Source organism: Tasmannia lanceolata, unplaced genomic scaffold (assembly GCF_043159265.1).
Source record: "Tasmannia lanceolata isolate RefF3 unplaced genomic scaffold, GAP_Taslan_0.1 ptg000037l, whole genome shotgun sequence".
Classification (NCBI taxonomy): domain Eukaryota; kingdom Viridiplantae; phylum Streptophyta; class Magnoliopsida; order Canellales; family Winteraceae; genus Tasmannia; species Tasmannia lanceolata.
In genome coordinates this window covers 27,459,087-27,476,379 of record NW_027518714.1, presented here as the reverse complement: position 1 = coordinate 27,476,379, position 17,293 = coordinate 27,459,087, and the positions used below count along the sequence as shown (strand labels likewise).

At 39.6% G+C, this 17,293-nt stretch overlaps 1 protein-coding gene across 2 annotated transcripts in view; it reads left to right on the top strand.

Moving 5' to 3' along the window:
* LOC143860646 (FAD-dependent oxidoreductase family protein) overlaps positions 1-17,293 on the top strand; it is an 85,877-nt gene that overhangs the window by 46,683 nt on the left and 21,901 nt on the right. The window lies entirely within an intron of this gene.

Here is a 17,293-nt window from a genome sequence, read left to right as displayed (position 1 = left end):
TGATGGGGAGGTGAACTTTAGGCTTTAGGTTGGTAGTTGTTAAATTATAAAAGATTAAATAACACCTCCAACAGCTTAAGCTTTTGGAGTAACTGGTTGTTTCACATGGTATCAGAGCCAAAGGTCTCGAGTTCAAACCTCCCGGATAGCAAAAATCCACATGCGATGGTCGGCCCAAAGTGAGACCACATGTGCCATGTGTTTGCCAAGTGGGCCACACGTGCGGGGAAGTATTAAAGTATAAAAGATAAATAACGCCTTTCTCCAACAGCTTAAGCTTTTGGAGTAACTGGTCGTTTCACATGTTAACTTCCCAACTTCTCCAAAAACTTAAGCTTTTGGAGTAACTGGTCATTTCACATGGTATCAGAGCAAATACCTGGGTTCAAACCTCCTCGATAGCAAAAATCCACATGCAATGAACAAACCCAACAGAGGGGCCACATGTGCCATGTGTAGGCCTACCCAAAGAAAGAGGGGCCACACGTGAGGGGGAGTGTTAAATTATAAAAGATAAAATAATGCCTTCTACAAGAGCTTAAGCTTTTGGAGTTACTGGTTGTTTCACAGTTGTAAAGATGATGGGGAAATATTTAGAGACTGTTTCTTGCCTGTGAACAGTTAAAAAAGGGTTAGGGTTGTCGGCCAGGTAAGGGAAAGACGATTGGTTGTGAAAGGAGGGTGAGAATAAATCTGGAACTGATTGGGTAGCAGGGATTGAGGGTCTGTTTGGGGGGCAGCAGATCAAGAATTAGGTGTAGGCTATGATTTAGTTGGCACTTGAATTTTCAGCGGACACACATGTCGAGATGTATCGACTGTCAGATTTCATGTGGGCGCATCGACATGTTATATTACTATGTCAAGTGAAAACTATTTATTATCAAGTATTGTGTTTACTTCTTTTTTTTATCATTAACTTGTATTTTATTATTATCTCTTAACTAATATTAGCTGTTATTCTCCTCTCTTATACCTAAAACACTAGACAAATACTTTCCAATATTATATTCATTGTACCCTATTGGTCTCTCTTTCTTGATGAATGCACTCTTATTTGATTAACACTAAACAAGTACTAAGGGGTTAGGCCTATAGCTCAATGGTTGAGGCAACCCCTGTAGCTCAATGGTCGAGGCTTTGTATATCAACCTTGAGGTCGCAGGTTCAATCCCAGCTTACCTACCAAAAAAAAAAAACAAAAAACAAACATTAAACAGATACTCTTCCAAGATATTCATTGCATCCTATTAGTCTCTCTTTCTCGACGCATATTGGAGATTGTAGATAAATAGTTTAGATTGACATATGGGTTGTTATTTGATTATCTCATTTTTTTGAGACTTATAGTTGCTTAATCCTAAGATTTATTATTTTGTTATGTTAAAGTGAGAATAAAAGAGAGGAGAAAAAGAAGAGTGAGGGAGAAGATGGAGTACCCTTAGAGAGCTCCCATCTAATATGATATATAGATATATTTCCAAATGAGTTACATGTACAAAGACTATAATACCCTTCAACGCGCCCCCTCAAGCTGGAGTGTATATAATACATACAACTATCTGTTAACTTAAACTTTGCCAATGTTTTGGTGAACACATCTGCTAGTTGATCTGGAGAACGAGTGAAGGAGGTGCTAATCTCTCCTTTATGATGTTTCTCACGAACAAATGGCAATGTACTTCAATATGCTTTGTCCTCTCATGGAACACTGGATTGGAAGCAATGTGACGTGCTGCTATGTTATCACAATAGAGTGATGTTGGTGATGAAGGAGGAAAACCGATCTGTAATAGTTGAGACCTCAACCAGGTCAACTCCCCACATGTATGGGCCTTGGCTCGATACTCTGCCTCTGCACTAGAACGAGATACAACCTCTTGCTTCTTACTCCTCCAGGACACAAGATTTCCTCCAACAAAGCTCCAATAACCAGTAGTCGATCTCCTTTTGCTGGAGATCCTGCCCAATCGGCATCTGTGAACCCCTCCAGTCTCATATGATCGTGCTTCCTGAAAAATAAACCTTTTCCAGGAGCACTCTCAAGTATGTGCTATTTGAAGGACAACTGCCCAATGTGAAGTACGAGGAGAATTCATAAACTGGCTGACCACTCCCACTGCATAGGATATATCAGGATGACTCACAGTCAAGTATATCAACATAGTAACCAATCTTCTGTAACTGCCAGGGTCATCCAACAACTCCCCCTTGAACTGGAAAGAGCTTTACATTGGGATCCATAGGAACCTGTGCCATCCTTACTCCTAAGGATCCCATCTCCTCTAATTTATTCAAAACATATTTCCTCTGTGATAAGAAAAGACCTCCTCTAGAGTATGCCACGTTGATACCCAAAAAATACTGAAGACGTCCTAGGTCTTTGGTACAAAACTATGTTTGAAGGAACTTCTTAGGTCTCTGGATACCTATCTCATCATTCCCAGTAATCACAATATCATCAACATACACAATCAACAAGATATAGCCATCACCAGAACGAGCACTGAATGTCAAGTGATCAACAACACATTGTCTCAAACCAAACCGCCTAACAATGTCATTGAATCTGCCAAACCAAGCTCGTGGAGATTGTTTCAGCCCATATAATGCCTTCCGAAGTCGACAAACAAAATCTATCTCCCCCTAACCAACAAACCTAGGAGGTTGCTCCATATACACCTCTTCAGAGAGGTCACCATGTAGGAAGGTGTTTTTAATATGTAACTGATAGAGAGGCCAACCATGGTTAACCGCCAAAGAAAGGAACACACGAATCGATGGTATCTTGGCCAGTGGAGAAAAGGTCTCCATATAATCCACCATAGGTTTGAGTATAGCCCTTAGCCACCAAACGGGCTTTCAACCGATCAACAGTACCATCAGAGAGATATTTAACACTAAACACCCAACGACAACAAACGACTTGGGCACCCCAAGGTAGTGGAATCGGCTCTCATGTACAATAAGAGGTAAGAGCCTCCATCTCAGCCTTCATAGCAAAGCGCCAACCTAGATGAGATAAGGCCTCTGCAACAGACTTAGGTATAGCGTGAGAGGATAAAGATGATAGAAAGCTCATATAAGAAGGGGAAAAACGATTATATGAAACAAAATGAGAAATAGGATGAGTAGTAGACCGTGAATGAGTCCGAGAAGCAATAGAGGACTTAGAAGTAGACGGAAGATCCATAGCTGTGGAAGATCCGCCAGATTGAGGAGGTGGATCGGAGTTAGGTGGCAGAGAGGACGGGGCAGCCATATCAGTGGACACCAACTCGTGAGGGAGACGAGTATAAACCTTCACCTGTTGGACGGAGCAGTGACGACAGGACTAGGTGAGATAGGAGGTACACCGGTCTCAATGACGACAGGACCAGGTAAGGTGGGTAAGGAGGTACACCAGACTCAGTGAAGACAGTAATACGTAAGGGAAGAGGCACCCCAGACGTAAGAACATAGCTAGTAGCAGTGGGCAAGAAATAGGGGGTATCCTCAAAGAAGGTAACGTCAACATAGACGAAGGCCCGCCGAAAGGTAGGACTGCAACACTTGTATCCTTTCTGTGTGTGAGGCCAAGAAAGATGCACTGCTTAGAACGAGGGTCGAGCTTATCCAACCTAGGAGACAACTGACGAACGAAGCACAGACAACAAAAAACACAAGGTGTCAAGGAAATGGATCACCCGATGGGTTAAGGATGGAAAACGGAGAACGACCACCCAATACAGAAGATGGAAGACGGTTCCCAAGGAAGCAGGCCATAAGAACGACATCACTCCAATAAGTCTTGGGAACCTTCATCTGAAAATGAAGAATGCAAGAGATGTCTAATAAAGTCCTCATCTTCCGCTCAGCCACCTTGTTCTGCTAGGGGTATACACACAAGAAGACTGATGAAGGATACCATGAGAGTCAAGGAAGGCACACAAACCAGAAGCCGAGAAAAAATACTCCTTGGCATTGTGAGTCCTCTAGCAGCGAACAAAACAACTATACTGAGCACACACACCTCATGGTAAAAGTTGCGAAAGCAGAGAAGACCTCATTACGATCGTTCAACAAAAACAACCAAGTCAGTTGCGAATGATCATCAATGAATACGCCAAAATATCTGTGATCAGATGTGGAGGAGGTTCGATAAGTACCCCAAATATCAGAGTGAACCAATTCAAAGGGACGAGAAGCTCTAAGAACACATCGGGGTGGGAACGACACATGATGGTGTTTACTTAACTCACAGGACTCACAACGGACGGATGTAACATGACCCGAGAGAAGGCCGGCGCAACGTATCAATAGAGGGATGCCCTAAACTGCAGTGCCACTGAGAGGCATTAATTGAGGCACAAAAAGCAACAATGTGCATTGGCCGATCCCGTTGATCCAGATAATATACTCCGTTCACACCATGGCCCTAAGAAATCATCCTCCCAATCATCAGATCATGAAAAACACATGAAGAAGGAGAAAACATGACATAACAATGAAGATCCTTAATCAACTGACTAACAGAAAGTAAGTTAATTGGGAAACGGTGAGCACATATGGCAAATGGAAAAGAGAGGCTAGGGGGGAAGAGAGGCGACCCCAATTCCAGAGACAGGAGAGACAATCCCATCAGCTAAAGTAAAAGAAGTAACATATGAAAAGGAGCGAAAATCAGAAAGAATACTAGAGTCACCAGTCATATGATGGGAGGCACCGGAATCAATAAGCTACAAATGAGAGGAAGAGACAGAGCAAGAGGAATGGCTATCATCCGGAGCGAAAGTGGCACTATCAGTATACGCAGAGTGGGTAGTGTAGGAAGGAACATGGCCAATAGATGCCGCAACAGAAACCTCCCCTGCTGACTGATGGGTGTCCAACTCAGGGTGAAGATCATAATAAAAGGTAATGAAGTTTCCATCCTAGCCACGAGGCGTATAGCAAGCTGCAGACAACAAGGCGTATAGCAACGCAAAATCATGTTAAAGCACCAACAAACACTATGCGGCTCCGAAGCACCAACAAACACCAAGCGTAGAAGCAACCAACCACAAACGAGTCACCAACAAAGAGGGTGCGACTACATCAGGCCGGAGCATCCAACAACCCAACACTCCATCCTTGGAACTTCACTTGGCGTAATGCCTTCAACTTGCATCATAGAGTATAATTTCAGGGCACCACAACTTTCTCAAACATTTCATCAAACAATTGGCGTGCAGTTTTCATAGCAACACTGTTAAAGTATAAAGATAAATAACGCCTTTCTCCAACAGCTTAAGCTTTTGGAGAAGTTGGTAAGTTAACATGGTATCAGAGCCGAAGGTCTCGAGTTCAAACCTCCCGGATAGCAAAAATCCACATGCGATGGTTGGCCCAAAGTGGGACCACATGTGCCACGTGTTTGCCAAGTGGGCTAGACGTACAGGGGAGTGTTAAAGTATAAAGATAAATAACGCCTTTCTCCAACAGCTTAAGCTTTTGAAGAAGTTGGTAAGTTAACAAGCACAAACTCCATAAAAACACAACTATTATGGAGAAAGAGATTACAGAGATTAGAATGTAGTGGAGAGGAGGGGAGGCTCAAACCATAAAGAAAGGGATAATGGGGAACGGGAAAAAACCCAACAAGGGTCCGAGGCTTAGGGATTTATGGATGGAGAAAAGGAAATGTGGATTTTGGGGAAAGATGGGATGGATTTATAAAAGGGTATTTACGTAAGGGAAATGGAAAGAGGGATTAGGGTTTGGGAGATTACGGAAGGGAAGGGGTCACTGGAATAGTGGTTATGGGGATGGAGAAATGGGGGGGCGCATCAACATAGAGACGAGAGAGAGAGAGAGAGAGAGAGAGAGAGAGAGAGAGAGAGAGAGAGACTCTTCTTCCTCCTTAACTCAACTCAACTCAACTCAACTAAGCCTTTGCCCCAAACTGGATAGAGATATAGAGGGACTCTTCTTCCTCCTTAACTCGACTCAACTAAGCCTTTGTCCGAAACTAGTTGGGGTCGGCTAATGAATCCTGTTGAGAGAAAAGAGTTAGAGTGAAAACAATGAGTTGAGAGGATCTCCCCCACTCTATTATATTTATATTAGAATTACATGTACAAAGTCCATTATGCCCTTAGGCATATCACACACTCTAACACTCCCCCTCAAGCTGGAATGTATATATCATACATTCCTAGCTTGTTACAAATATCACTCAATTTAGACTTGCTCAATGACCATGTCAGCGAACTGATCCACTGAACGAGTAAACTCAGTTCTTATCTCCCCTTTCTGAATTCTTTGATGAATAAAATGGCAGTCCACTTCATTGTGTTTTGTGCGCTCATGGAACACTGGATTGGTAGCAATGTGTATCGTAGCTTTGTTATCACAATACAACTGCGAAGGAGAAGAGGGACCAAAGCCAATCTCAGATAGAAGTGAGCACAACCAAATGAGTTCAATGCTCGTATGTTCCATTGCTTTGTATTATGCTTCTGCACTGGATTTGGCTTGCTTCTTGCGTCTCCATGACACTAGGTTACCGCCTAAAAAGGTACAATAACCCGTAGTTGACCTCCTATCTGCAGAAGATCCAGCCCAATCTGCATCAGAGAACCCTTCAATTTTCATATGGCCATGTCTTTTAAACAGTAAACCCTTTTCTGGAGCGCCCTTTAGGTACTTAAGGATTTGAACAATTGCAACCCAGTGAGTGGTACGAGGGGAGCTCATGTACTGGCTGACTACCCCTACAGCATGTGATATGTTTGGTCGGGTAACTGTAAGATATGTATGAGTTTACCCACTAGTTTTCTATATCTACTAGGGTCCTCCAATATATCACCTTCATCTGAAACCAGTTTCACATTAGGATCCAATGGTACAGACGCTGGCTTGACCCCAAGATTGCCTCTCTTCCAGTCGGTCCAAGACATACTTCCTTTGTGATAGAGAAAGCCCTTTAGAATAGCGTGCTACCTCTATTCGAAGGAAGTATCTAAGACAACCAGATCCTAAGTGGGAAATTCTTTCTGTAAGAAGGTTTTCAATTTCTGCATCCCTCTTGAGTTACTTCCTGTGATGATGATGTCGTCAACATACACGATCAGCAAAATGCAACCTTCTGAAGAGTGATGACTAAACACTGAGTGGTCTACTGCACATTGTTTCATGCCAAAGCGCATGACTGCCTCGCTGAACCTTCCAAACCACGCACGAGGGGATTGTTTGAGTCCATAGAGAGATTTCCGTAGACAACACACAGAGGAGGACATCTCCCCTTGAGCAACATACCCTGGTGGTTGCTTATATACACCTCCGTTGTGAGATCCCCATGAAGAAACGCATTCTTCACATCTAACTGATGGAGGGCCCAACCACCATTTACTGCCAGAGAAAGAAGAACACGAACAGATGGAATCTTTGCAACTGGAGAAAACGTCTCAGTGTAGTCAATACCAAATGTCTGAGTATACCCTTTTCCAACCAGACGCGCTTTCAAACGTTCAATAGTGTCATCTGACAAGTATTTAATGGAGAACACCCATTGACAACCAACGGGCCGAGCACCAGACGGTAAAGGAACCAGATCCCAAGTCTCATTGGTGCGAAGCGCACCCATTTCCAGGCCATGGCCTCACGCTAGCCAGGATGGGCGAGAGCTTCAGCCACATTCTGCGGTAAGGAGACAGAAGACAAAGAAGATACAAAGCTTTTGAAGGAGGGTGAGAGATTATCATATGAAACAAAATTAAAGATAGGATGTGCAGTAGAATGAGAAAGAGTGCGGGAAGGAATAGGGGAATTAGAAATCTCAATAGAGGTGGGCTGAGTGGATACCTGAGAAGAAAACGTTGGGATTGTCGCCCGAGAGGATGACAGATTGGCTGGAGGTGGCGTGGGATCAGTCTTTTGCCGGCATCGTTGATGGTGATTCGTAGTAACTGCAGGCGATGGCGGTGCCACAGGAGTGGGCATAGTGTCAGGAGCTGGCGAAGGAGCTACAGGAATAGGAGGAATAGACGAAATCACGAGTGAATCCGGCAGGACCGGTAGAGGAAGAGCGAGCTCTGAATCTGAAAGAGAGGTATGATGCTCAGAGCTTTGAGTGAAGAATGGATTAGACTTAAAAAATGTAACGTCAGCAGACCCAAGCCATCGACGAAGACGAGGACTGTAACAACGATACCCCTTTTGCGTACGCTAGTACCTCATGAAAACACATCGCTCGGAACAAGGATTCAGTTTGTCATGACCCAGACCTAGGTGGTGTACAAAACAAACATCCAAAAACATGAGGGGTAAGTGGAAATGGCTCTTTGCCATGATGTAACACCATGAAGGGCGATTCCCCACGAAGGAGGGAAGAAGGAAGGCGATTAGCCAAATAACAGGCAGTACAGACAGCCTCACTCCAATACTGCGTAGGTACCCGCATTTGAAAGTGTAGGGTGCGAGCGTCCTCGAGTAAGTAACAGAGCTTCCTCTCAACAACACCATTCTGCTGAGAGGTGTAAGCACAGGAGGTCTGATGAAGGATGCCATGGGTTGTTAAATAATCTTGAAAACCATGTGAACCAGATAAAAATTCTCTAGCATTATCAGTGCGTAGACATTTGATATTGCAATTATATTGGTTTTGAATTTCAGCATGAAACGGGCGAAAGGCGAAGAAGACCTCAGAACGATCTTTAAGTAAATACAACCATGTCATGCGAGAATAGTGATCAATAAAGACAATGAATTACTTGAACCCAATTGCAGACGCGGCCCTAAAGGGTCCCCATACATCAGAATGAACTAACTGAAATGGACTACAGACTACTAATGACTTGGGAAGGAAAGGACACACGATGGTGCTTCCCGAGTTCACGCGACTCGCACTGAAAAGATGATAGAGGGCCTTGAACAAGATGTGTCTGCTGAAGCCGCTGAAGCGATAGATGACCAAGACCGCAGTGCCACTGATAGGCATCCACGGAACTATGCAGGACAGTAGGCGGTCGACAGTCCAGACGATGCATCCCATCCACCTCACGTCTCGATCCAATCGTCCTCCGTAAAGACCCCGGCCCCAAACGGGCCTAGAAACTTAATAACCTTAATTAAATCTGGACCGTAGATCCCCCAAACCAAAAATCACTGTATTTTTGTTTTTTTAGTATAACCAATCTTTGGGGCATCAAATCTTGTCCGTTCGACATGATCTTGGTCCCGGTAGATGGGTATTTCGAATACCTGTCCAACGGATCCAAGATTTAGCGATTCAGACGTGATTTGTGTAAGTTATGACCTTTTTCTGTTAGGGTTAGGCATAGTTTCAAGTTTTCTCTTATTAGGCAATTTTTTAGGAGTGCTGATATTAAAATTTAGTATTTTCCTTTTTAGTTAACTTAAGTAATAAGATAAGAATAAAAGAGACCTAATAGAGTTAGGAAACTCACCTTGTAATTGAAACAAATTAGGAAAATGACTAAACTTATCAAGATTTAGTAGGAAACATAGAAAATAGGACTTTTCTTATGAAAACCCGAAACGTGACTTTATTCCCACTCTTTTTGTTCACGCCCAAATCGTAGAGAGAGAGAGAGAGAGTAGAAAGAAAAAAAAAAGAGAAGAAGAAGAATAGTTTCGTGGCCTTAGTCTTGTCCGGGTAAGTGCCCTAATCGTTTCCTTTTCTTTCTCAAGTGTATTTCCCAAAATATTTAGGGGCCGTTTGGATACGCGGATTTTAGAAAACTAGTTTTTAGTTTGAAATCAGTGTAAAAGAGGGTTCATGATCAGGCTACTGTGTGCTGTCTTGGCAGTGTTTCTTTGATTTTAAGCAAGAAAATTAGGTTTCTCCTACAACCTGAGATTTGTAAAACCAGGAAAATGGGAGGATCTTCTACTCTCTTGCTAATGGAAAGAAGGGAAAGAAGTCAAAATGAGTCAAAAACGACGGCTGGACCGCTTCTTCTCTTGTCTCTAACCCTCTTTTCTAACCTTCTTTTACACTGTTTTCAAACTAAAATCCTGGTTTCTAAAATCCGCGTATCCAAACGGCCCCTTAGGGTTTTAATCTATGTTTTTCTTTTTATAAACATGATTTTCGTAATTAAATTAATTTCTAAATTTCACGGTTGAATTTGTGTAAGAAATCATGATTTTCTTATATATATATATATATATATATATATATCCCTAAGAATTCAACATGTGTGAGAAATCATGATTTTCGTATTGATATATATCCCTAAAAATTCAACAATTGATCTATGTAAATAAAACTATGATTTTTGTGTATGTATAATAATTACCAAAATCAACAGCTGAATAATATATATACATATATATATATATAATTATATATATAAAGATTTTGTAAATGAAAATTAATTTCCAAACCTAACAGTTGTATGTGTATATAAAAATCTTTTATTTTTTTAATAGTCATAAACATATATTAAAAACATGATTTTCAAATTTTATATTAAATGAAATATAATAGTTAATTAATTTTTAAAAAGTGATTTTCAGATATGAAATAAATCTGAAAAATTATGCAGTTAATCAATTTATTAAAAGCTGTGAATTTCTTACTTTTATTAAATCTGAAAATATTATTTAATTAAATATGAAATGTTTATATCGAAATATGCGTATAAATATGTAGGCTTAAATCTGAAAATTTTATGTTAAATTATAAGGAAAATCATCAAAAAAATGCAAAGTTTATGCGAAATTGTGAATGAAGGGTAGTGATTTGAAAATTATAAAAAATCTGTTGTCATGTGAGAGAAAATGGCTTTTAGGACAAATATACCCCTCCTAATGGGTCCCGGGTATAAAATGTGGTTCCCTAATGGTTCCGAGGTATAAAATGTGGTTCCCTAGTGGTTCCAAGGTATAAAATGTGGTTCCGTAGTGGTTCCGGGGTAGAAAATGTGGTTCCCTAGTGGTTCCGGGGTATATAATGTGGTTCCCTAGTGGTTCCAGAGTAGAAAATGTGGTTCCCTAGTGGTTTCGGGGTATAAAATGTGATTCCGTAGTGGTTCCGGGGTATAAAATGTGGTTCCGTAGTGGTTTCGGAGTATAGAATGTGGTTCCGAGGTATAAAATGTGGGTCCCTAGTGGTTCCGGCATATAAAATGTGGTTCCCTAGTGGTTCCGGGGTAGAAAATGTGGTTCCCTAGTGGTCCTGGAGTAGAAAATGTGGTTCCCTAGTGGTTCCGGAGTAGAAAATGTGGTTCCTTAGTGGTTCCGAGGTATAAAATGTGTTTCCCTAGTGGTTCCGGGGTAGAAAATGTGGTTCCCTAGTGATTCCGAGGTATAAAATGTGGTTCCATAGTGGGTCCGAGGTATAAAATGTGGTTCCGTAATGGTTCTGGGGTATAAAATGTGGTTCCGTAGCGGTTCCGAGATATATAATGTGGTTCCCTAGTGGTTCCGACGTATAAAATGTGGTTCTCTAGTAGTTCCGGGGTAGAAAATGTGGTTTCCTATTGGTTCTGAGGTATAAAATGTGGTTCCCTAGTGGTTCCGATGTATAAAATTTGGTTCCCTAATGGTTCCGGGGTAGAAAATGTGGTTCCCACGCCGGGCCCGTGCGGGCCGGGTCGACCCGCGTGTCACCCGGATTTTTGCTGTATTTTTTAAGATGTTTTTGGGAAATGTTATCCGCACTACCGTATTTTGATGAGGACACTCCTCAGTTTATTAAAAGTACGGTATGGCCCGCACCATAGGATGATCCAAACCGTCCATTAGATGGGCCACAACCTAAATAGGTTGTGCCCCAAAAAGCATTTCTGTAGGTTTATCCTAACCCTCTGATCAGATTGTTAGAGGGTTGGTCCTAACCCTCTATAGATCGGAGGGTTAGGATCAACCTATGGAAATGATTTTTGGGACACAACCAATTTAGGCTGTGGCCCGTCTAATTGACGCTTTGGATCATCCTATGGGGGGCCATACCGTACTTTTAATTAAATGAGGAGTGCCCTCATCAAAATACAGTAGTGTGGATAACATTTCCCTTTTTTGTATGGGAATTTGCTAGCCACCTTTGCCGAGGCAACTTCTCGGCTTGTGGCCCATCCTTTGATGCAAAGATTGGCAGAAGTAATATGGGTGCAAAGGTGGCTAGCAAAAGCATAATTGCAAAAAATAGTAATCATTACTTGCAAAAAATAGTAATCATTACGGATTTGTGGCTGAAGTGCTAAGTTTTAAATGAAAAATTACGAAAAAATGGAAGCAAAGTATTAAAATTACGAAAAAAATACCAAAAGGATGCACTAACATATGACAATTATCGAACTACAAAGTTTGACTGTCTTCCGTCGGAAGTCCGAACGTTTGTTCGGAAGTCCGAACAAACCTTCGGACTTCCGAATGGAACCAATATTTTGGTTATGTATACTGGCTTCCATTCGGAAGTTCGAAGTTTTGTTCGGACTTCCGACGGAAGCCAGTAGAATAGGGATAATTCCAAAGATTTTTATTTTCAAATTGAGTAAAAATTCGAAGGATAATAGGAATATATATTGTGATCTTAGTGTCATGCAGGCAACCATAAATTGAAGCTTGATTTTGATGTTTTAGAATAAAAAAATGCAAAGAAAATGGATTTATCTTGAAAATGGGGAAAACAACAAAATTCAGTTTTAAGCTCAAAATTCATTTTCTTTGCATTTTGTAACACTCCTTCGATAAGTTTATCATGAATAAACCCTCATGATTACCAAACCCTGTTGTAAATGGCAACCTTCAAAACCCTTCCATGGAGTTTTCCACGTTAGAAAAGTCTTGAGGAAGAAGAAGGTGGTAGGTGAGAAGGTAATAAGTGCATAGGGATAGGTGCAAAAAGGTGGAGAGAAAAAAGAGGTAGGAGGGGTATATTTGTCCTAAAAGCCATCTTCTCTCACCTGACAACACCTTTTTATAAATTTCAAATCAATACCCTTTGTTCACAATTTCGCATAAACTTTGCATTTTTTTAATGATTTTCCCTAAATTATATTGTTAGATCTGAAATTTCATTTAATATATATAACTCTAAGATTTGACTGTTATTCATGGGCATATAAATAAATGATACATATATTTTGATGTTTTTAACACCTATTCGTACACATATTTGTAATCAAATCATAATTCGATTAGTTTTTGTTTATGTGCATGTTTTAATTACCTAAATCTTGATTTTTAATATATATTCGTACGTATATAAATTTTCGAATGCATATCCTCATATATAAAAGATTCATAATTTTAGGGCAGGAATTGTATAAATAAAAATCTATGAAATTGTTAGTATGCTCATGTACAAAGGGTTTGTGTATAAAATCCATGATTTATATTAATTTCATATATGCGAGAATATGAGAATGAAAACTCGTGATTCTCATTAGGTTTGTAATACCATATATAGGATATAATTCTAAGATTTCGTCAGTTACTTACACATATGAGAACTATAATTTCATTAGTTATATTTATTTATGATTTCGTTAGTTACAAACTAAATCTTGATAAGTTTAGTCACTTTTCTAATTTCTTTCAATTACATGGTGTATTTCCTTGCTCTATTAGGTCTCTTTTATTCTTATCGTATTACTTAAGTTAACTAAAAAGGAAAATACTAAATTTTAATATTGGCACTCCTAAAAATTGCCTAATAAGAGAAAACTCGTAACTATGCCTAACCCTAACATAAAAAAGGTCATAACTTACTCAAATCAAGTCCGAATCGCTAAATCTTGGGTTTGTTGGATAGGTATTCGAAATACTCATCTACTGGGACCAAAATTATGTCGAACTAACAAGATTTGATGCCCCAAAAATTGGTTATACTAAAAAAAACGAAAATACACTGTGATTTTTTGTCTGGGGATCTACGGTCCAGATTTAATTATGGTTATTAACTTTCTAGGCCCGTTTGGGACCGGGTCTTTACATTTTACCCCCCTCAAAGGAATTTCGGGGTTTCGTCCCTGAAATTCGACTCCCTAGTTTCGTTTAACTTAAAAATTTTCATATATTAAAGTTAAAAGACTAAGGCGATATGCAAACAACACAACCAAAGGAGACTACCTCTCCAAACAATCTTTGAAAATTTCTAAGCTAGATACGGTTTATGAATTTGAAGGAAAAATTTAATAATTAACAGACAACGTATCAAGGATTTTATTAGTGTGTGTCTGAACCAAATGATATATTACGGTTTTCATTAGTTCTATGTGTGTCTTTAACGAATAGTGTATCATAGAATTTAGTTATGAACAAACAACGTCTGATGACATGGCTTGGTTCATTATTCGTGTTGTCAAATGTTATTAAGTAACGTATATTGGTGATGTGTTTTCTTTAAAGTGTATTATGAGAATCATGGGGGGTTTATAGTTTTTAATTAAGTCCTGTCTAACTATCCCTTTCCTATGGCGTTCCCATATCAGTATAGTTAACTCACATACTAACTAGATTGCCCTTAGTCCACATGAGCCTATCTCACTTCCTCACACAATTAACTCACCTGCTAGACCATGAACTTCTGGTGCACCCAAATTCGGTATATTGTCTCATACCAACATAGCTAACCCGCATGTTATACCAGATTATCCCAGTCTATGTGAGAGAATAACATAATAATTTATTTTTTTTCTAAACGAGCCAAGCACTGTCAACGCGTTTAAGTCCACTATACCGTCCCATACCAGCATAGTCAACCCTCACGTAACCATGCTCTCAATATGTTTGAGTTCACTATATTGTCCCATGCCAGCATAGCCAACCCTCACCTACTGAGTGTTCCTGGTTCGCCTAAATCCCCCATGGAGCTCTCACCTAAACTTTTTATTTTCCACCACAACTCACTCACACGTCAACAAGGCGTCCCGATGCACGTGAGTCCGTTAAGTAGTTTCTTACAACACAATTAACTGATGTGCCCGGTACACACAAATCTGTTGTCATTTTCTAATTGCTCCTTGCCTGCATCTGCCCTTCCTATGATGTACCCAAACTCACAGGCGCACCTAAAATCACTAAACCTATGCTTTGATACCAACTAAAAAGGACAGAAAACTAAGCAGAAATTTACTACGCACCTCGGAATCACTTGAAAGATTATCCCCAACAGACTCTTCTTCTACGACTTAAATTTTCTTTCTTTTTCTCAACGCACAAGAGGTGTCTGATCTCCTATACTCAAGGGATTAGAAGAGTCAGAGTTAACACTGGTTGTCTTTCTCTTTCAAGTTACTTTTTACTTACATGGTGGGCCCATAACCCACAGGTCCTAGGATCGAAACCTGGCTCTGATACCTCAACTGTAACGACCCAATTCCGTAACTGAGTCGCTACAGCAAAGAACCTGCTAAAACCACAAGGATTTTTTTTTAAGAATCCATTACTTGAATAATAAATCAACCACGATTCTTATTCCAATAACATTAATAGTTCCACTACAATTAATTTAACTAAAATAACCCAAAATAACTTGTCTATCAAATGTCCCAAAATAATTAACCATATCCAACTCAAAGAAAACTTAAAAATTCAAAAATGAGTTCATAGGGCTAAATATACGCTACAAAAAAATTCATTGAAATAATCTTATTCGAAATAACTGACGAAAACTTTGGAAAAAAAATAAGATTATATAATGAGATCTAGCATAACCATGATAAAATAAAATACAATTATTCACAAAACACTTATGAAAAACCGTGAGTCACATATATTTAATCATTTCAAAGAGGTGGTATATTAATGTCTTAATACAGACTACGAATAAAGAAACAAAGTCTACAAATCGTGGCTCGAATTTCTATCTTAAAGTCGGAAGAACAAGAAAGCGATGGTTACTTACTTGCGAACGGTGGAAACCCGAAGAACGATCGAAGAGCCCGAACAAGGTACGAATACACACTCTTTCTCCCCTTCCCTTCTTCTTTTTTTTTCTTTCCCCTTTTTTTTAACTCTCTCTCTTCCTATCTTGGGCATCCAAAAATTTGTACGTGGGAGAGAGAGATCCCAATTATATAATTTTTTTAGGTGATTGCTTTCCCCAATCTTGCTAACTTTAAAACCCCTAAAATCTCTCTCTTATTCAAATCATGTCTCTCATGCTTCAATAGTATTGCTTGGCCTATAAGTAATCTTCTTTTTTTTTTTATATGGAAGTAAAATAAAGATTTATTTCATTCAATGGGGCCCACTAGATGACGCCCAAGAGAAGGGGGAAAGGAGATAAATCGTGAGCACGCCTCCCATTTTGGGAGTTGCGCAAGATTGAAAAAGTTAAAATTTTCCTAATTTTTTGTAGTTTGCTTATCTACCTCCTATTTTCCCTCCTTAATTATATTTTACTGCTTTAAATTCTAACTTCCCATGTTTTTACATGTGTATACCTATTTACAAGTGATTCTATCAAATCTCTTGGGTTAGTATCTTTCTTTTCTTTTTAAGAATCCCAATATTACTCCCCACCCAAGTAGGCCCACTTAATGGGGCAGAAAAAGGGAGAGAGAATTTGCCGAGGCTATTTTTTTGGGAAAATTTGGGAATACGGCAAATTTTTAGGGGTTTGGGGGATACGAGTAATATTTGGTCGCTTCTAACAAAAGTTATATTCTCCGCTGACTTTTATAAGTGCCTATAGTACCCCTTAAGTCTCTTTTTGAATAATATAACAATTAGGGTTAGTTTAGACATACAATTTTCATAACTTTTGGGGTACAAATAACAAAGTTTTTATTAAAACAAAATTAATCAAGGTTTCAGGTGTTACATTCTACCCCTCTTAAATGAATTTCGTCCCCGAAATTCTTCTCCATATACCATTGATTTGTTACTGACTCTAACAATATACTATCATGTTTCTCTCTAAAAAAAAAAAACATTGTACTAGCCTGGAAAGTCTGAAATTGATTGAACCAACTAAAATGGACATAAAACTAAGCAGAAATTTACTACGTACCTTGGATTCACTTTAAAGATTATCTCCAATAGACTCTTCTTCTACGACTTCAATTTTCTTTCTTTTTCTCAACGCACTGGACACCTCCTCATCCGAGTAAAGAGGTGTCTAATCTCCTATACTCAAGGGATCAGAAGAGTCAGAGTTAACACTGATTGTCTCTCTTTGAAGTTACTTCTTTTTCTGACTCAATAGGCTCTTCCTCGGGATCAGATTCAATTTCTGTGGATACAGAGTCACTAAGCTCAATAATTTCTCTTTTTTTTCTCTTTGAAGTTACTTTTGCTTGGCACACCTAAGCATATCAAGGTATCGAGTCGGAGATATCTAGGAGGAGTTAGAAAA